This window comes from Haemaphysalis longicornis, unplaced genomic scaffold, assembly GCF_048455015.1.
Source record: "Haemaphysalis longicornis isolate Haplotype H1 unplaced genomic scaffold, Haemaphysalis longicornis Haplotype H1 scaffold_8, whole genome shotgun sequence".
Lineage (NCBI taxonomy): Eukaryota > Metazoa > Arthropoda > Arachnida > Ixodida > Ixodidae > Haemaphysalis > Haemaphysalis longicornis.
The window spans coordinates 182,448,629-182,470,605 of record NW_027526445.1 but is presented as its reverse complement, the minus strand read 5'-3'; the positions used below and the strand labels follow the sequence as shown (position 1 = coordinate 182,470,605).

Below are 21,977 nucleotides of genomic sequence, written 5' to 3'. Positions count from 1 at the left end.
ATGTGCTATGTCAGCGGCCAGGCAGCGCGCGCCCATCTCCCCCCGTTGCCAAGGAAGACGAGGAGATTCCTGGCCAATCCCCCACGTGGGTATGTGCCATGTCAGCGGCCAGGCAGTGCGCGCCCATCTCCCCCCGTTGCCAAGGAAGACGAGGAGAGCGCGCACCCGCAGCTGTTGCTATGTGGACGGACGGCGGTCACCGGAATTCAGGGTCGCTTATAAAGTGCATTCGCACTTAAAAGGTGAGACACTCGCTCGTAAAGCGAGAAGTTAATCTGAACGATAGCGCTGGTGTCGTGCAAACAGCTGTACAACTACAGGTCTCCTCGATTTGGCTCCACCTTGTCGTGCAAGTGCAGCGCCAGTTCTTTCAGTGCGAGTGCAGCCGTGCACTACGCTTTCCGTACATGTAGCGGCCGAATCGAGGGCAAAATTGCACAAACGTCGTCTGCTGCGGTCCGTGTTTGCGCGCTGGCGTTCTTCTTCTTTTTTTTTTTTTTTCGAAATGGCGTCACCGTGACCCTGCACTCACCTTGTGTTTCGTACTCAAATGCACTCTTGTTGCACGTGACGACCATTCTCGTCTAAAACGGGAAATGCTGTCGTTTATAATCCGTTTACTGACACAAGTATCATGCTGAAGCCGTCTGCTACGATGCGCACCAAAAAACGCGCCAAAGCACACTCTTGCACGAGACGAGAACTCGCACAGAGGCTAGTGCAGAAGTGTAGAAATCGTGCAGCACAGTGTCAAATCGAGGGCCGAAGTGCAGGTGGCGCTAGCTGCACTGGCAAATCGAGTGCGATAGTGCTACACCGCCTCAACTGGTGCAGAAAGTATAGCCAAATCGAGGGACCATACGTGTACCGTGTTCGATGTCAACTTAAAGGAGCCATGAAGACAAAATACAAGTTTGCTTTATTCGGAAGATTTCGTGTTCCGGATACAAACGATGCTTTATTCACTGAGAAATTCATCAATTTAAGTTAAAATTTTGATTTTCCCGCTAAATCGTGTGTTTTCGTGGTCTGCAATGACATCACAGGACCGACCGCTCTGCAGCCGAGAGCATAGAGATAGTATACTGCATAGAGTGCCTTTATTCACGCATACCCCGTACAGGGTGGAGACGCGTATACGCTAGCGCCGCCATTTTGGGCCACTCGCTCGCCGCCATAGCTAAAAACCGCGCTAAAATTATCCGCCGCAACGCGGTTTACTGGCGAAGTTTGAATCATCTTATCTGTTTCGCGTTGCTGGGTCTCGTGGGAAACGAAAAGAACAACGCGTTGAGCACGTTGACCCAATTGCAGCGGCACCGCGGGACCATTCAAAGGGTGTCTCCACCCTGTACGGTACGGCGTAACTGGCATCGAGGTACCATACGGCGGTTCGTGTGTTTGTTTACGTTGCTGAACCTGGATGGCGCCACCATACCGGGGCAAGCCGTTTTTAAACTTGGCTTGTTTTTGTTTGGGGAGAAAATAATCGTCTCGTAAAGCATAGTGCTCGCTCGACAATATGGTAAGGTAAGACACCGTTGCTTGCGTCAATCGGCCAGTGTCGTCTGAGACAACCCCAAAGCCCCGCAGCTAAACCAAGCATAGTGCGCGCAGTACCAACAGCAGTACGTGTCAGCACTTCTATGTTTACTGTGCTTTCGTAACTTCCACTGTTTGTCGCACCATTCTTATTGCTTTAAAAAGAATGTGCCCTAAATTTAAGCACAAATAGCTTTTGTGGGCCTCCACCAATCGCAGAGCAAGCTGGTATGACAGCATAGGTTCTGTTGCGGGAAATGAGCGAGCGGGTCGCATGGCCATTGCCTTTTTTCCTAATTATATAACTCCACTGTAAAACGCAAAGGGACCGCCCATTCACCATGGGGGAGTTTAAAGCGGCTCTTCACCAGGGCAAACCACATTCTGCACCTGGTCATGATGGTGTGACATGGCAGCACCTGCGTAACTTATAATTAATACTTACTGGGCCTCGGGCGACGTTCCCAATGACCTCAAACTGACGCTAGTTCATCCAATACCCAAGCCAAACAAAGACCCCTCTGTCCTGACCAACCCTCACCCAATTTCACTCACGCCCACCATGCATCTGCAAACTTATTGAGCGCCTAATCAATAACCGCCTTCAGTATTATTTGGAACACGTGCGTCCGTGGTTTCACCCGTCTCAAACTGGATTCCGTCCTCACCCAAGTACGGACGACTGCCTTTGGGTGCTCCAACGTGTTCTTAATCGCACATCACGGGCTGGCAATCCGGATTTCCTCACTTTTGACGTGCGAAAAGCATTCGACAACGTTAGCCAATCGGCGATCCTCGAAGAGCTCGCTATGGCCTTCCCCAGCCAAAGGGCCCAAAACTGGATTGGGAATTTTCTTGAAAATCGACCAATTCGGCTCAACAGCACGCATCCAGGATGGAGCCCAAGAACATTTTATCTAGACAGGGGTGCTCCCCGGGGTTCTGTCCTTGGACCCGTTCTTTTTAATTTGGCCATGGCACGCGTAGCCCGCAACCTGGAACGAGACACTGCGGCTCGTTTTGCCATCTACGCTGACGACCTAACAGTGTGGGTTGAAGCCGCCGACTACAAATGCACTGAAGACATATGGCTACAGAATTGCAGGCGGCGGCAAACAGCCTCTCAACCACTCTCCCAACCCTCGGCCTTGAGCTAGCACCAGAGAAGACAGAATTTCTCCTAGTCCAGGGTCACCACCAAGTTTTTTTTAACCTCCTTGGTCAGCACCAACCGCCCGCCAACATGCATCATACTATCTACGTCGGCGACACCCCCATTGCTTCACACTGAGGCCATATCCGTCTACTAGGTGTTCCCCTCGCCAGCCACAACAGTGCTCGGAAATAGATAACGCAGCTGCGCAAAAATTGGAAACCGATGCTGCGCCTAATCTCTCGCCTTTCCAGCAAATTTGGCGGCGCTAACCAATCGGCGTGTCTCACACTCTCAAGGGCAGTAGCCGTCGGTCGTCTGACTTATGGCGCCCCGGCTTATGACCTCCCTTCGGCTCACAAGAAGCACTTAGCGGTGCTTTACCGGGCCATGCTTCGTACGTATACGATCACTGGACTTCCGAGGCATACTCGCCTTGACGCTCTTGAACGGGCTGCCCCGGTCCCACCGATGAAAGAGCTCCTTGCGGAAGCCGTGCAACAACATCGGTTTCGGCGGACACTAACACAACAGGGGACTGCACTCTGTGCGTGGGATGAACGTGTACCTCCAGTACTTCCATCGGCCTCACCCCCCCCCCCCCCCCCCCCTTGGTTAAGCCCGCCTGTTACAGTTGCCCACCAACGAACCGGAATTCCGCGTTCCCGTCGTACTGCTCGTGAAAGGGCCCTTCAGCGCGTCCTCACAGCGAAATTTCCGGCCGAGGTCGATATTTTTAAGGATGCTAGCCTCTACCCTTCCCATATGGATCTGGCCTGGCGCTGCCCAGCTCGAACGGACCTGGACGGCTCCCTCACACGTCACGCTTTTAACTCGTCCCCCTTGGAAGCGGAACTCCAGAGCATCCTTAGCGCACTGGATCATTTGCCCTTCACCATTGCAAACCCGCCACCTCCACGCATCCGCATTCTCACAGACTCCCACCAAACCCTCTAAGAGCTGCGCAAGCCCTTCACCAATCATCCAACAGTGCACCGAATCCAACATATGACCGCCATTCTGGCGCGTAATGGGATCACTACCCGTTTGGCATGGGTTCCGGGTCACACGGATCCGGATGGGGGCAACCAGGCTGCACATGATGCAGCACGGGAGCGTCTTGATAGTACACCTCCCCTGGTTGGCAACGCGTCGCCCTCCTCTCCCAGCCCTCGCCCTCAACTTGATCACCCATGCCAGGCACGCAGTGCCGTCTTTCTTCCGTTACCCCTCCTGACTACCTGGCTCTGGCTTCCCCGATGCCTCGCTCTGCTGAAGTATTCGTCAACAAAGCTAGGGCTAACGCAGCTCACACCCCACATCACTAGAAAATGGATTTACCCAACGGGGTCTCCACCTCCTTACTGTCCCCGCGGCCGGATGACCGTAGGCGCCACCCTTGACCACCTAATCCGGCGCTGCTCCGCGTTTTCACTGTACCGGCCTATCCTCACCAATGCTATGCCTCCCGATGCCTCAGAAGATGATCCTCCATTTGAAGATCCAAATTTTATCAGAGCCCTTGGGCTGTTCGGCGTAGAGAGTGGTCTTTCCAGATTAGTGTAGACTGGGGCCTACTCCGGTCGTAAAAATCCCCTAATGGTAGACCTTCACCTTAGCCTGACCTCCGCGGCCTTAAGGGAACCCGTGTGCCGTCTTCATGGACGCATAATCTTTTTAACTGGGCTACTCCTCCCTTTCCCTCCTTCCCCTACCCCTATTTTTACCACATGGCCTTCCCTCGACTAATAAAGTACAACAACAATTATATAGCTTACTTGAGCGAAGTTTACGTTTATAAGTGGTGTCAGTATGATTCTAACGAGGCAATCTTTTGAATGAACCAAACCTGTGTTTGTCTTCATGGCTGCTTTAACCTATGCCGTGTCGTGCATCAGTGATTATCACAGCGCGTTGCGTTTGTGCTCGGTCGCATTTCCGTAATGTGAATAAAGTGTGGAAGTGCGATTTCGGCTGCCGTCTTACTGTCCGAGCAGCGTACGTACGTCTGCATGGCTGGGCAAATGGTCCGGGCCAGCACCTGAGCTATGGTGAACTAGAATACTCACTCTAGTTCACTGTAGTTTAGGGGTGTTTTGTGCGGAATTAGGCGCAGATTTGCGGGCGTTGATGCGCGCAGCGTGATGAAGACGTGGTCCCAGTCGAAAAACACAACAGAAAAATACGACAGAATGATCCTGTGAGGGAATGGGACATTCTGTAGTCTGTAGTTAATCCTGTCCTGTTGTCTGTAGTAAACCCTGTCCTGTAGTCTGTAGTAAATCCTGTCCTGTAGTCTGTAGTAAATCCTGTCCTGTAGTCTGTCGTAAATCCTGTCATGTAGTCTGTAGTAAATCCTGTCCTGTAGTCTGTAGTAAATCCTGTCATGTCTGTTTTCGTAGTAAATCCTGTCATGTCTCGAATTTCAACTTGTTTTGCATTAGAAATTTACTTCCCTTGATGTTTTTTTTTCTATTAAGTACCTGAAGTATGCAGGATATGTTTAACAATTTCAATAAAAATATGACCAACAAACATAAGCATTTGGGGGAATTCTTGCTTTCTGGAACAAGCCTAAAATTGTTTTCAGTGAATAACTGATTTCAGAAAGCTGTACCAAAAGGCAATGTAAGCAATGCAACAAGTGGTACATTCATGCATGCAATACAAAAGTTTGATGTTACGCAGATTGCACACCCCTGATGCATGTGCAGTCGCGGAAACTCGTGCACACGCACACTGCAAACGCGGAAACTCGTGGATCCGGCAGCCGCTGGAACACGCCGGAGACCACGCGGTCTCCAGCGAATAGCGTGGCCGATGCTCGCGCTAGGCCTTTTTTCTTTAATAGCCATGTAATTACAAACCCGCGTAGATGTTAACAAGAAATACAGAAGTCCTTCCTTCAGGGACACCTAAGTAGCGCTACAAAATTTAGCTAGACTCATTTGGGCACTTTTCAGCTGATTTGGCCGTGCTTCTGAAGCAGGGCCAAATCGCGTCCCATCATCGCGTTCCGTCAGTGACGCTCAATCTGTTCATGAAAGCAAATTTATTCTCCCGGATAGAAAAAAAAAGCAATTAAACGAGCATGGACAATAACCGTTCGAAAATTCGTTCCTTATATTAGTTACGACCATTAAAACACAAGCAAACAAATATTTCTTGAACCTGATTTATTTAAACAGCAAAACGCGAGAGAACGTGAGAGAATTAAAATGGAAAGTCAATCTTTAGCTGGAATGCTTGCCTTGGTGAACCTTGATCCGTTGACAATGCATTCGCACAGCAAAACGTGGCAGGGTATCCTGTGGCGAAAAGCGCACGTCTCTGTGGTGCTGCACTATCTCGAAGAGTATGCACGCACGATACCTGCCGAAGTCACGCAGGGGTCATTGCAAGTTCAGTCGATTGTCGAAGCACATCGCACGTATTCGAAATCACACTGCCTGCGAAATTCGTCGTATTCACTCGCATCAATGTGCCAATAATCCCAAGCACCACGGTTAGTCGTCGCTAGAGGAGTCCTCACTTCGAGATGCTTGAAATCCGGACCACTGATCTTGCTTTTACCACAGCTTCCGAAGCTTCAAATGTTGCTGTTGATACTTCGCGGAGACACAAGATGCACGTTTTTACAAAAAAGTTACGCGTAACTTCAGCTAGGCAAAGCGCCGATGTTAAATGTGAACGAGCCACTCGGCCACGCAGCCACCGTCAAATTTTGACCCAAAGACGAAAAGCAGGAGGGAACAAAGGAAGCGTAAGGAGGGAACCGGCCGATCACGAGAACTTGTTTCCGCGACCTCTCCCTACCCTACCCATTTCTTCGTATTGTGGTCGCCCCACCCCGCGAGTGCTGTCGCGCCCCGACATGCCTTCAGTGGTGACGATGCTTCCCCGAACTTCTTCCGAAGGGCCGGGCTAGAGGGAAGGCGTGCGTTTTCTTTTCTTTCTACATTTATTTTTTTAACACATCTCAGTAATGCAACGAGTTCACTGGCGCCGTTTCTTTTTTTTTTTTTTTTTTTCACACAGGTAGCGGCAACTGGTTCGCTGTTTTTAAAATCTTTTTTTAACCATTTAGGCTTGATTGGACACATGTTTCGCGTTAAAATAAACAAATTGCGTGCTAAAAAAATAAAACAACAGCACGCAGATTGAAACAATGGGGCTCTCAAAGACACCCAGAAATACGTGTCAGAATGTGCACTGCAATTATTACACCACGTCTTCAAAAAGCATGTCTTGCTTGTCCTTTATGCGTCCGCTTTGCCGACGGGCTACACTTATTGCCTCATTCTTTTATCAAAAATTGTCCACAGTACAATATATGCAATCGCAATTCCCTCAAAGAAAAAAGGAATTTGCGAATTTCTTTATGTATCCATTTCTTTGGTTATGGGGCTTCGCTTAGATGTTGCAACATTACAGTGATTGGTGCTAAGTTGCGTTTTTAATTGCAAATTTGTAGCGAAGGTTTTTTCAAACACGGCCGGAATGCTAATGACAGTAATGCAACAAACGTTCATTACAACAGACGCTTGCGATGCAATTCAACGAGATGACCGTCACTCGCACGCACCATTGTTTTCGTGCAGCGCACGCTAAAAAAGTGGGAATTCGCGGCACCGCACAGGCCGAAAACACCAATTTTCGGAGCATCTGCGTCGATCGCGGCACTGGAATACAACCAGTCCACCCCTTAAGCGGCGCGCGGCATTCCCGTGTCCAGCCAAGCAGCGGTACCACACTAACTATCCTGTTCGTGCTATCCCGGTTGCCCTGTCTGAAGCTCTGTCCTCAAAGGCAATGGCCCCGTGTTATTCGATGCTCTCCAGCAACCACCCCGCGTTGCTGTCGTTCAGCGTGGCGTTTTCCAATGTTTTCTGTTGTCTCCAGCGTATTACATTGCTCTCTCGATGGAAAATGCGGTCCCCGCGTTGATGTTGTCCAGCTCTGCGTTTTCCAGTGTATTCCGTTCTTTCCGGCGTATTCCATCGCTCTCCTAATGCTGGAAAACGCGGGGTTTGCCGACAGGGTAAGCAAGAGATTTTGTAGCAATACTGAACGGTCCGTCGTGTGACACTTTCGCAATGAATCTAAAATTCTCTTTCAGACTGTAAAAATCTCCAGCGACTACAAAATGTTCGGTCGCATGGCAGATAACAATAGTAATTACGGAATCCAGTCGTAGTGGCTGAAGGACAGTCTGTGGTGCAAAAGAAATTTGTGTAGTGCCTACAGGGTATTGCACAACATAAGTTTCTGTAGTACAACAGAAATGTCTCATGTGACAGACATTTAGTAGTTCTACTACAAAGGTTTTTGTAGTGGGGCTACACCATATGTGTGTTGTACTACATAAATTTCTGTCGTACGACAGACATTCTGTCGTCCTACTACAGAGATTCCTGTCTCACAACAGACCATCCTGCATTCCCAACAGAAATTCCTGTTGTGCGACAGAAATGCCTGTCGTACGACAGATTTTCTGTAGTTGTACTACAGAAATTTCTGTCGCACGACAGACCATCCTGTAGTCACAACAGAAATCCCTGTCGTGCGACAGAAATCCCTGTCGTGCGACAGAAATTTCTGTTGTGCGACAGAAATTCCTGTTGTGTTTTTCAACTGGGGTATTTCTTGATTTTTTATTTATTTATTTGGTACATACTGCAGGCCCATTGAAGGGCCCAAGCAGGAGGGGCATAACATCAAGGTGTACATGAAAACACATATCAGCAAACAGCTTGTTGGATGGCATCAAGGTTTTCAACGTTTGAGGATGAAAGCTGGTTCCACTCTGTGATGGTTCGAGGGAAAAACGAGTATTTGAAGATGTTAGTTCTGGCGTAGTGTGGGGTAAGTGATTGGAGGTGCCTATTTCTTGACAACCGGGCTGTGGAAGGCTTGATGTAAGAGTCAGGTTGCATGGATAATTTGTTGTTTTTCAGATATTATGTGCAAAATATCTGATGCGAACAGCTGGTGCGAACAGCTTAATATACATTTACGTATAAATTTTCATTTACGCGCAAACCGTTGCTGTGAGCTGATCGTCTACGAAAGCGCCGTCGATAACAGAGCTCTTCTGGTAGATAACACAGGTCAGAAGTATCGTCTCATCTTCTCGTAACAATGCCTTCGGAAGCTCCTTTGATAAAGACACATTACTTAAATGCCTTTTGCATTCTGATTTTCAATTGTTGAATGCTTTTCTGAAGCGTTAAGCATTATGTCCGAATTATAATATCGTCTGCGAGATCGTCAGAAATATCGCCGGCTGGCGACACATGTGTCGTCTGCTCGCGTCAAAGTACGCTGGCAAATACGCGAGCAGACGATACTTAATTCTGCCGATCTCGCAGGCGATCACCACACGCCACCAACGGATCAAACGAGATCGCTCTCCTGGTCTGCGGGTGTTATTAAATGTCCATATAGCTGCGCGCGTATGATATTTTGCACATAAGGCATGAAGGAAGACCATGTTTTCATCACATCACGCGCATCAAAGCCCGCAAAGCTGCGCCTAATTCCGCAAAAAAAAAAAATGCTGAACAACCTTCCGACAGCTGGATTACATTGGTTGGCATTTGGATTAAATTGGTTGGCACTTGGATTAAATTCACTGGCACCTGGATTAAATTCGGTGGCGTTTCGATTAAATTTGATGGCACTTGGATTAAATTGGCTGGCGCTTGGATTAAATTGTATGGAGATTGGATTAAATTGAGCGGGAAAACCTGTAGTGTTCCACATAATGGTAGTTAGGCCATGGACCGGACGTGATAAAGGGGCTTCATATAACGTGCAAGCTCGACACCAAATCTAGTAGCACCAGTTGATGTTTGCAGCGCAAGATTCTCGCCCTATAATTCGTCGTTTCATCTGCCTAGTGCACATGCATAAGCACCTCTTACGATAAAGTGACCATATTCCTCGGACCCCGAAGCGGGACGGAGGGTAGGGAAGAACGAGGCACATAGTTTGAAGGGAGTGGAATTTAGTTTTAACTGGAGGATAATACGTTTCGTAGTTCTCTCGGCTTTTGTTCGACGAGCAATGATGCGTTATTTGTTGAATAAGTAAATAAGTGCTGAAGCACGTCCACCCAGCGTTCGTCAAACGCAGGAGGGTATGCTGAACGGATTGTTGATACACTAACTTAAACAGAACAGCTCAGACATTCGGACTAAGCGAGCACACAACACTTTCTGGCTTAAGTTCCATTGTGTGGACTCTTTTCTTGAAGTTCCTCAAACGGTTTCTTTCGGCTCTTTCATTCCTCCAGCTTTTCATTAGTGACGCTGGGCTTGATACCCGTTTTCCATATTTCCGGCCGGAAGTGGGACAAAACACCGTCCCACAAGCAGGCTGTGGCACAGCGGGACCACAGCCGCAAAACAAAACCGGGACAAGTCCCGCCTAAATCGGGACGTCTGGTCACTATCTTACGATGTAGTGATCGCAAATCGCAAAAGCATTGTCCTTTTCCGTAATTTTTCTAATACTTTGCCAATCCACATGCTCTAATTACTTGGGCCTCAGTACAAGTCTCAAAGATTTTTAAGTCAGTCTACACTAAAGTGACCATATTCCTCGGACTCCAAAGCGGGACGGCGGGGGGAGGCTGAAGGAAGAACGTGGCACCTAGCTTGAAGGGACATTAAGGCCTAATGCAATTTTGTTGTAACAAAAACATCATTCGTGTCGTAGTTCTTTCGGCCTTCGTTCAATGAGCAATGCTGCGTTCTTTGCTGAATAAGTAAACAAGTACTGAAGCACATCCACGCACCGCTTGTCAAATACAGAAGGGTGTACTGAATGGTTTGTTGGTACACTAACTTCAAGAAAACAGCTCACACATCGGGACTAAGCAAGAAACACGCAAGTTTCTCGCTTAGTCCCGTCATGTGCACTCCTTTGTCAAGTTCCTCAAACGGTTTCTTTTGACCCTTTCATTCCTCCAGCTTCTCATTAGTGACACTGGGCTTGATAGCCGTTTACCAAATTTCCTGCCGAAAGCGGAACAGCGGGACCACAGCCGCAAAACCGGGATGTGTCCCGCCTAAAAAAGGACGTCTGGTCACTTTAGCCTACACGCACCCCAGAGTCAGGTCTGCTGTTGTAAGGGTCCTGCTTTCCAGACACCTTGAACAAATGGCACTTGCACTAAGTGTTCAACATCAACCCTGCCCACTCTTAGGCATACAGGGACCCTATCACGCCGCGAGATGCAATCCGATATGTGTTTTCAGCTTTTTTTATGGGAAGGAGTCCGCGGACTACACACATGGTGAGCCGAGGACCTCTACTGTCTTGTACATTTAGAATTGCCGCAGGTACACATGGCCTACAGGAAGGAAGGAAGTAAACTTTATTTTCCTGAGCACCCTTAGTCCAGGGCGCCGTCTTGGGAAGCCGTGGCCATGGCTTCCTCCGCTCTGGACGTCAGCAGGAGCTGTGTCGCAGCGCTGGGGACAGCCAGACTTGCCTCCCAGGATGCTAGAGTTGGATTCGGGATGGGGGTCAACTTTGGATGTCGATCACAGGCCCATATTGTGTGGAATATGTTTGGGTAACCTCCGCAGAACGAGCAAGTAGGGGTGCCGGGTAAATTTCAAAAGCGATGTGTGAGATGTTCAGTGGGTAATGTGTTTGTCTGAATCTGTCGGAGGAGGACGGACTGCCGCCTTGTGAGTGTACGATGGGGGGAGGGATGTACCTTGCGCTGCGCTCGAAAAGACTCGAGGTATTCGCGCGGGCTAAAAGACGGCTGTGCATCACTTAAAGGACGGCTGTGTACCGCTTGAGGTTGATGAGAGCTGGTCAGGTGCCCGGTAAATAGTTGCTCGGGCGAGCGTATGTGCCCACTCATTTCCTGCCAAACCCTCGTGCCCAGGAGTCCAAATAATGTGGAACTTGTACGGTTTGTAGTCGAGCGCGTCTTTGATAAGGCGGGCTGTGCGGTGGTGCAGATCATTTCTGATCAATTGTCTGCAGGCGGCTTGCGAATCGGTGACGATGATGATGGGTGTTTGCGGACGAACTATATGGGTGGTAGCGGCGTATATGGCTCGTACAATAGATCGAGTTTCTAGGTCGTCTATATCATGTACATCTGGTTCAAGCGTGTCTAGTTCAGGACGCCCCCCCCCCCCCCCCCAAGTCAGCCATTCCACCGCAGTCACCTTGCACTTTGAAAGATCACAACAATACACTTACGAGGGGGAAAAAAGTCCTTTATTTGCGATGCACAAAAGCAGGAGAAAAAAAATGGGCGTCAGCACGATGTGCTGAGGGTTTTTGCGATTTTTTTTTCACGTATCATACTTTTGCTCTTTTTTTCTTCTTTTTTGGTCTGCTCCCTTCCCTCTGATTCCTGGTGGGCCTGTTCACGTGGGTGACGACGGTGGCAGGCCAAGATGGAGAGAGCAAGGGGGAGGGTGCCACACAGGCAGAGAGGGGGATCTGCAGCGAAGACAAAGAACGCGCTGTGGAAAAGACAAGAGCGCGATCTGTGCAAGACACCCCCCCAAAACCCGTGCGCACCTCTCCTCAGAGTCCCCTGCTCTCCCCCTCGAGGCCACAGCCACCGGTCACCCGTCAAGTGTGTTGAAGACCCCCGGAGAAGGAACGGCAGAGTTGGGGCAGCCAGGCGGACTCCTCGCTCACTCCTTCTTCATGGCCACGTTCTCCTTGTTCTGGTGGGCGTGGAGAACGGCCACGGCCTCCTCAACCTGGACGAACAGCGGGGGGCCCAGGGTAGATTTAGAGGCACTCCAATACAACTCTGTTACAGCAGCCTCCTGACAATGCCAACACCACCTCACAGAGAAAAAAAAATTTGAGTACATGTCAAATTACAAGACATCTTTCCAAGCAAACGCCCACCCCCAAAACATCGCCCGCCCCTTTTTAGCGGTGAAATATTCAATCTGCTAAAAAAACCCACAGGTCGCCCACGCCCTAAAATCAATAGCTTTACGCCGATGAGTGAACAAAATAAACGCAAATCATCTGTTCATGTGTTGATGCGGTCACATTTTTGTCCTTGCCGAAAGTTCGTCCATCTGGTATTTTTTAAATGCGGAGCATTTCTTAGGCTCGCCTGGTCCTGCGTCGTCGATAGCGGCGCCGTCCACACGCTCACTGCGCATTCGCAAATCTCCTCCTTACACCCACAGCTCCGCGATACACTATAAAAAAAAAAGAAATAGTTAGCGGCGCCCGGTTTCGATCCCAGGACTCTCTGGCCGCAACGGGAGGTACGCGGTGCTCTTCCCACTACGCTACAAATCCGGGACAGGAGCAAGTGCTACGAACGCGCCTTATGTCCTTGACTCATTCAAACTACGTCAAGAATCTACTGATACAACGAAGGCACGCGAAGCTGAACGTCAACGGAAACGACGAACTGAAAACTTTAGAGGAGGATGTTGAATTTCCCGTGGGAAAGCTGTGGCGGGAAGCGCCACGCGCCTTGCAGCTCAACCAGCCCCGTCCGCAGCGCCTCTGATGCTGATTGTGGCAGGATGCCCCTAGGGATTGGCCAACCAAATAATCCTTCACGAGATAGGTTCGCGTTCAACCACCGTCGTCATCTTCCCGTAGGGGAACTGCCGAAGAAGAAGAAGAACGAGAAGACAAACCTGCGAAGAGGAGGGCGTGTACATTGCTCTCAGCCGGTGCACCAATGTCAACAACCTTTACCTCACCAACGCTGACGGAGGCTACCGATTCTACCACAGAGACGACAACATCGACAAGAACATGATGGACGAGTTTAGGCGCCTCGAGAACCACCGCCTACTCACCGTACCACAACAGCACTTGCGTGCCTTTGTCACCGGTGTGGATCCGGACGCGGAATTCCCTCTGGCGCTAGTAAAAACCAGATCACTCAACATAACGGCAACACAATGGAACCACACGGAACCGCCACGATGCTTCGCATCCTCATCAGGGTTCCCCACGGGAAGATGGTGTAATTTTTTGTCTTGATATCTCCGCAGTTTTGGTCGGAAGTGCAGCCACGTTTTGTAGTTTAATAATAACAGTGTTTATTGATTCCATAATACAGGATACATATGCGGGTCTGCCAAAGCCACAAGGGCTTGAAGTTTGCCGCACCTGACCCAAAAGATCGCCCACCCCGTAATTTTCGCTTGATATCTCAGAAATTTTGGCGGGCGTTCTTTCAGAACGGTGTAACATGTCACTAATACTGCACGCTTTTATTATTCTTCTAACAATGTTTCAGTTCGGTAGTGCGAACAGCACACAGTCAACAGATGAAGGAGGGTTGTATGCAACATAAGATGCCTGTGTTGCGTACACTTCCTACGTCCTTGTTCTAAATGTGCACTGTTCACACTTCAGTATCTTTACAACAACTGGCCCCATATGCTGCCTTACTACTCTATTTAGCAAGTATGTACAGTCTACGCCCGTTACAACGGACCCTCTGAATCCGGAAAAAATTTCCCCGCATTTCCCCGAGGGGAAGAATGTGAAAGTGCGAATGCACGAGTTGAATTTGTGCGGTTCGGTAATGTTCGCGAAAGAGAGATCACACACACACAACTACAAAGAAAGAAAGATGCATTTATTCACAGACACCTATTTGTGTTGTCGTTGTACTTGATTGCTAGAGCGGATCTCAGCTTTGAAATTTCGTGTCAGTACTCCTTTAAGCGGGTGCATTAGCCCTTCTCACGCCCGATTCCTGGCCAATACCCCACGTGGGTATGTGCCATGCACAGACACCTATTTGTGTTGTCGTTGTACTTGATTGCTAGAGCGGATCTCAGCTTTGAAATTTCGTGTCAGTACTCCTTTAAGCGGGTGCATTAGCCCTTCTCACGCCCCATTCCTGGCCAATCCCCCACGTGGGTATGTGCCATGTCAGCGGCCAGGCAGCGCGCGCCCATCTCCCCCCGTTGCCAAGGAAGACGAGGAGATTCCTGGCCAATCCCCCACGTGGGTATGTGCCATGTCAGCGGCCAGGCAGCGCGCGCCCATCTCCCCCCGTTGCCAAGGAAGACGAGGAGATTCCTGGACAATCCCCCACGTGGGTATGTGCCATGTCAGCGGCCAGGCAGCGCGCGCCCATCTCCCCCCGTTGCCAAGGAAGACGAGGAGCGCGCGCACCCGCAGCTGTTGCTATGTGGACGGACGGCGGTCATCGGAATTCAGGGTCGCTTATAAAGTGCATTCGCACTTAAAAAATAACGTCCGCTGTAGCCAAAGTATGCAGTATCCGACGAGGGGGCGGGGAGGGGGGGTATGAGCCATAAAGTGGGTACTTCGATCGACATTGCATATGCATAGTACATACACTTTGGTCTTTCTAAATGCCTGCAACACCCCTGCACAGTGTTCACGTGACGGCAAAGAATCGCGTAAACGCCGTTTCCAAAGCTTAGCCCCGGCACTTGGAGAAGGCCTAGCGCATGCGGTCAAGAGTGTAAAGACGCATGATAAGCTGAGCAAATAAAGCAAGAATATAACTAGGCGCAATTATTAACCAGCAATAAAACATCAGTAGTGGCCATCGACATTAGCTAGGCTCTTTTAAATCCCCTCACGACGAGGCAGGTTTTCCAAAACCGTTCGTCAAACAAATCGGATCGCTGCCTGACGTTCCCTCAAGGCAGCTCCCACATTTTTAGCGATTTTTGTCTTGTCATTGAAACAGCTGTAAAGAAATAATCTGATGACGGTCAGCTGTAAAATCGAAAGTTAGACCAGTTGGACTGCGCACGGTTACCGGTAGATTGCACACAATGGATGGGGAACAACCCCCACCCTACTTGACGCATTTCTTACCCTTTTCACCGAACGGAATGGGAACGATGCATGCGTGGGAATAATAAAAGCCGAACTTCACTGAACCACAGTTTTTTATTACATAAAAAAACTGACGAGGGCAGACTCTGATCCGAGTGCACCACTTCGAGTATAGACCCTTTGCAAAAAGGCGGGCAACACTGAGAATTCAGCGGTGGTAACACTGGTGGTGAACGCGACGACGCCATTAGAAAGGAAGCGGGTCGTAGTAACGCCGTTGCGGTTGCACGTTTTCGCCCACGGCTTCACGAGTCTGTTGCCCCTCGACGCGTATGCAATTACGTGGACGGTATACCTACCCCATAGAAACTCTGTGCTCGCAGCCCTTTCGCTTCCTTTCTAATGGCGGCGCAGCGGGTGCACAGTGTTGCCAGAGTGGCTTGCTGCTTTTCCGCCAACGATTTGGCCATTTTGCAAAGGGTCTATTCGATAGCCCTATTTTCAATCTCACCGGAGTCGCGTTTATCGGCAGCGGCCTTGTTCTTGACAGTAGAGCGGACTGTCTTCTTTGACAGGCCTGCAGTTCTGGCGATGTTGGCCTGTTTTTCCCCATGTTCAACAGCGTTAAAGGGAAGGTGAAGCGATTTTAGAATTAAAAGAAAAGTTGACTAGCAGCAAGTACACATTGAATAGTTCATGTGAACGAAATATTTTCGCAATACATGCAATAGAAGCGGCGCAATGAGCAAACAAAAGTGGCCCGATGCCCCGCCCCCATCTCGCCGCGCGATGCCGGAAGACCGAAGAGCGCGGGCGAAAACCGGCTGAAAAACGTCATACCTGGACTTCCGGCCGGATCGGCTGCCTCGGCCATGCTCTTTTTGCCGTGTTTCCTTGTGAATGATACTTGTTGTTGTTGTGGTTGATAGCACTAATTTGTACAATTTTCGTGTTCAAAAAGTATGCACGAACGCCAAACGAGGCATACGTTATCATGCCGTATTCCTAAGCAGAATAATGCCACGCCGGGATGCTTGATAACTTACGGAAGCGACAGCCGAGGTGGCTGTGCTTGATGACAGAGAATATACTACACTACGTTAAATACTTTGTAAACCGCTCCAATGCTTTTTTTTTTTTTATGTGACGGACGTGAATGTTCACATTAGATTCTAGATTGAGGAAGGATGGGGAATACTGCTGAACTTTGGCCGGGGATGTTTCGTTCCATTCCAGAAACCAAGTCATATTTGTTCAGGAAATACTTGTTTCGTTAAACGCGTCGGTTTTCTTTCCCTATGGGCTCAGGACAGTGTTCAACAAAACAATTTTTTGGCGAAACTAAAACAAGGGGCCAATCCTGATAGAAGTTCTCTCCCGGCTAAGAGGTAAACAGTATTCCTACAAAGTAAAAGAACCAAGACAACCAGATTACTTATTTTGCAAGTATACATGTCACGATAAGGTGATGTTTGTCTGGAATTAAAAAAAAACACCACTCCGAACCACCACCGTGCCATAATTTGTGTTGACTGCGGGGGCCTAATTTTTTGCCCAAGATAACGTGTGGCTGCATATTATAACCTGGCAAGCACTTGTTGTCACTGAACCTCAAGTGTGCTCCAGTGATAGTCGGTGATATATATAATGATGATACTAAAAAAATTAGGAGCGAAGAGTAAATATACGGCCTCTGTCCGACTAGCGCGGTAAATGCTTAAATCTAGAAATGCTCAAACAGGCCAACGATTCATTATCACAAACGTTTGGTGATTGTTACCTAAAGTACCGTAACTACAACATAACTGTCTTGTCCGACTTGTCTGTTAATTATAACGAGGTGGCCGTAATATTGTAGCAGAATGCGCAACGCACAAGCGAAAATCAAGTCCTACTACAGCCAATAATGCTGGGCAGGCACTAGTATTCTGCAGTGTTTTTAGAATAAATGCATGTGAAGCAGTAAGACGCTACTCATCGAAGTGAAGCTAGCAATCGCGGAGGCGCCGTAGCGCCGCTGCCGAAATGGTGCGCGCGTGTGGGTCTGTGTACGGGGATGAGTAACGGGGCTGGGGTGGGCGACAACGAACAAAGGAAATGCGGAAGCAGAGTCTGCTTGTTGGTTTATGCGTGTACCGGCAAGATGTGTCTCGCATATACGTTTACAGCGCATGAACGCTATTTTTTTCGCGCAGTGCACGAACATGCTTTTCGCTGGTAGATTGGTTATAAAACGCCCATTAATCTTCGGCATAAATGGTTTTGTGTATAATAAGAAACAGTTAAGGCAGTACCTAATATTAACATAAGGTATAAAATCCCCCTATGCAGGTTGCCTAATTTTCAAAAATATTTTGATGGAACCCACTAGTCGACGTCACAGTCACTGCTTTGGGGTTCTCTGTCGTGTAAAGCAAATTTAAGCTCCAAGATAATTGAACCAACAGCACGGGAAATTATAAAACAAACTTCCAGTCATGTGCGAAAATTAAACTCAAGCTAAATTGCCGCAAAGGCAACCGTGCGATCGTTCGCAATGCTTCCGACAACCCGCGCGGCCGAAGGGTGTCCTCCTTTGACGTCATGACGGGCGCAACCAATCAGGGGCGTCAAAAGACGAAAAGGCGCGTCTTTCAAACGGGGCCACACTTTTTGCAAGATAAATGCCACTTGGACTCATGTACGATAAATTTCAATGTGATATCCGGAATCAGCGCGCAAGAAACTATATAACTGTTAATCTAACTCAATTTTTTTGGAAAGCGCTTCAGCTTCCCTTTAATTACGCTTAATTTATCCGACAGTGAAATCAGCTACCCTGCCGCTCATGCCGCTAGTCGCACAAAAAAAAGCCACTGGCACTGGCTTGGCTGCGCCAATGACCCGGTTGCCAGCAATGTTGCCATTGCAAAATAAAAGAAAAACCACATCGGGTGCTGGCATCGCGGAAGTCCACTATAAAATTTCAGTCGAAACAATTTTCGCCCAAAATTTAGTCTGTTGTAGCCGACAGTCTGCTCTAGCCAAGTCCGTTGTGAGCGGAGCGGACTCCATTTAAAATGCATGGGGACCAGACAAACCAACAGAAATGGACTGTTAACCGAAAGTCCGGTGTTGCCGGATCCGCTGTAACGAGCGTAGACTGTATCACAAAAATGTGTTCTTACGAGCACATTTCCCACAGCTGTACCTCCTCACAGCTCAAGCATAAGCAATGCTATCAGAATACTAATTCATTACGGTGAAGCCAGCTATTTTCCGTCCTTATGGAGCGCCTCCCTGCTACACAGAGCTCTTTGCGGTATGCTAAAAGTTGAAGCATCACCCCCTGCGGAACTATCTTGTATGCTCAGAGTTGATTAATGGCTCTTTGCTCCATGCTAACAGTTTAAGCCATCGCCTGATACGGAACTATCTCATATGCTCAGAATTGATTAAAGGCTCTTTACGCTATGCTAACTGTTGAAGCCATTTCCTGCTACAGAACTATCATATGCTTAGAGTTACTTAATTAGGTGATTAGGTAGTTTGGATGGCCACCACTGCCGCCATTTCCGTCTCAAGTTCCACCTCGTCGAGTAGCTGCGAATCCCTCCTTCTACATGGAAAATAGTTTTGATGGCTACCACTAGTGCCCCAACTGCTTCGGCAGAACCTACTAAGACGATCAGAACAGACCTCTGGGTACACCCAGTGTCATCTACTCTTTAGGCGGAAAGCAACTACTCTTCCCCGGCCTGCCACCGACACTGGCGGCACAAAGCCGGAGGGGCGGGCGCTCTCACCTTGGACTTGAGCGACTCGTGGTGCTCGAGCATGTGGAGCAGCTGTGGACCACACAGCTGCTCCACATGCTGCTCACAGCAGCTGTGAGCAGCATGTGGAGCTCGAGCATGTGGACCACACAATCTTCACCCGACCCAACACCCCAAACTGTGCCCCACGTGCAACGAAATTCACAAACACCCTCAAACCGAGAAGCACCGTCTAGCACTAAGTATGCCAAGCAGTGTCTAACAATAGCCAGAGCACCCACCATGCCAATGAAGTTATCTCTCTCTCTCAAGCTGGCCATTTGTGGGCGCCAGCCCAAAATGTCAAGGTGACAATTGCAGGAAAGCTACAGCTCTTTTTACTGTGAACATCCTCGATTTACCAGCACCGAAGAGACCGTAGACCATGCAGAGCTGCCATTGGACCAGAGGTCCTATAAGGAAATGAAGTGCTGGAGAGTCTCGGGCAGTCAGCGGACGGTCCAGGACTGATTATCGAGGAGGCCCTCTCCAAGCAACCTCACAAGTTTACTCTTTTGAGAAGAGTACCAAGCACAGCTTGGCTGTTTGCGCTTGGCTAACCCACCACACGGCCTTGCCGATTTTCACTTCCTGTAAGCATACTGATTGTCCATAAAGAGAACTTTGGCCCGTAACATTGAGCCACAAACAAAACCGTACGATCCTCCAGATACTGTAATGCAACTAATTAGAGAGTATGGGAGAGTTGGTACTTCATTGAATTAATGCTTACAGTACGAACAATTAAACGAAGGACAAAGAGGGCGCTTGCCCACGTGCCCCTCTCTTTGTCCTTTGTCTAATTGTTCGCGCTGTAAGCACTGATTCAAAGCAATGCAGTCTCTGCTGCTCACCTGGAAGGTGGCGGCCACGGGGGCCGACACGGGCTGCACCTGCGGCGGGTTGCGCATGGACTGCGTGTACTTGTAGGTCGGGCGCGGACCCCCGGAGCCCTGCGGACCCGCCGGGCCCGTGGGCCGGGGCCCCATCACCCGGAAGGGCCGAGGGCGGGGCCTGCTGGCCCCCCGTGATTGGCCGAGCACTGCCCAGGGCCCCGCCCCGCTGGGGCTGGTTTCCCCCCTGGGGCGCCTGGGAGCCCCCGGGCCTGCGCATCTGCTGCTGCTGCTGGCCCGTCCAGCGCGGGGTGGCCCGCATCTGGGCGGGGCCCAGCGTGGCCGGGAAGTAGCTCCGCTGGGCCGTCTGGTGGGGCATGGTGGGCACGAAGTAGCCGGCCGCGCCCGCGCCGCCCGGCGGGAACATCTGGCCCATCTGCATGCGCATGCCCGCAATGCGGTGCATGTACTGCGAGGCAAGGTGGGCCTTGCGGTCCTCCTTGCGCTGGGCCAGCGCCACATAGAGCGGCTTGGAGACCACGATGCGGCCGTTCATCTCGGTCACCGCCTTGGTCGCCTCCTCAGGCGAGCTGAAGCAGACGAAGCCGAAGCCCTTGGAGCGGCCGTTACCGTCCGTCATCACCTTGGCACTCGTGATGTTGCCGAAGGGGGCGAACTCCTTGCGCAGGCGCTCGTCGTCCAGCGCGTCGTCCAGGTTCTTCACGTACAGGTTCACCCCCTGGTAGCGGTTGAGCCGCTCCTGTTTCAGCTGTTCAAAGTAGCGCTTCAGCTCCGCCTGGCGCTCGGCCTCCTTCTGGGCGCGCCCCACGTGCAGCCTAAAAGCGTTATATCCACCGGGTGGTAGTAGACACTTGTCATAATGGCGGTCCATGACGACACAGACGACCTTGATGTGAGCCGCATAGACGCTAGCGCCAGATTCCACTCTAGTGTATACTGTAAGAAACTCAATGATTCGGACACGGCCTCCGCGATCGGCTGCCGGCGGCACGCCGTTACTGCACGCCGCCGGCAGCCGATCGCGGAGGCCGTGATTCGGACTAAGCGAGCACGCAACACTTTCTGGCTTAGTTACATTGTGTGCACTCTTTTCTTGAAGTTCCTCAAACGGTTTCTTTCATCCTCCAGCTTTTCATTAGTGACACTGGGCTTGATACCCGTTTTCCATATTTCCGGCCGGAAGTGGGACAAAACACCGTCCCACAAGCAGGCTGTTGGGCAGCGGGACCACAGCCGCAAAACCGGGACGTGTCCCGCCTAAATCGGGACGTCTGGTCACTATCTTACCATGTAGTGATCGCAAAAGCATTATCCTTTTCCGTAATTTTTTCTAATACTTCGCCAATCCACATGCTCTATTTACTTGGGCCTCAGTACAAGTCTCAAAGATTTTTAAGTCAGTCAACACTAAAGTGACCATATTCCTCAGACTCCAAAGCGGGACGGCGCGGGGAGGCTGAAGAACGTGGCACCTAGCTTGGACATTAAGGCTTAATGCAATTTTGTTGCAGCTGAAGCATCATTCGTGTCGTAGTTCTTTCGGCCTTTGTTCGACAAGCAATGCTGCGTTATTTGCTGAATAAGTAAACAAGTACTGAAGCACGTCCACGCACCGTTCGTCAAATACAGAAGGGTGTACTGAAAGGTTTGTTGGTACACTGTAACTTCAAGAAAACAGCTCACATCGGGACTAAGCAAGAAACACGCAAGTTTCTTGCTTAGTCCTGTCATGTGTGCTTCTTTGCTGAAGATCCTCAAACGGTTTCTCTTGACCCTTTCATTCCTCCAGTTCCTCATTAGCGACACTGGGCTTGATACCCGTTTTCCAGATTTCCT

The 21,977-nt window shown here is 49.7% G+C and overlaps 1 pseudogene across 1 annotated transcript; it reads right to left on the bottom strand.

Annotated features, from left to right (window-relative positions):
• Nucleotides 1–11,945: 11,945 nt before the first annotated feature.
• On the bottom strand, nucleotides 11,946–21,027 carry LOC144148605 (polyadenylate-binding protein 1A pseudogene; annotated as a pseudogene). Its single transcript, XR_013318011.1, has 3 exons — nucleotides 20,045–21,027; nucleotides 19,279–19,360; nucleotides 11,946–12,441 (listed from the first exon to the last, which is right to left on the bottom strand). The product of XR_013318011.1 is annotated as a polyadenylate-binding protein 1A pseudogene (transcript).
• Between the last annotated feature and the right edge of the window lie 950 nt (nucleotides 21,028–21,977).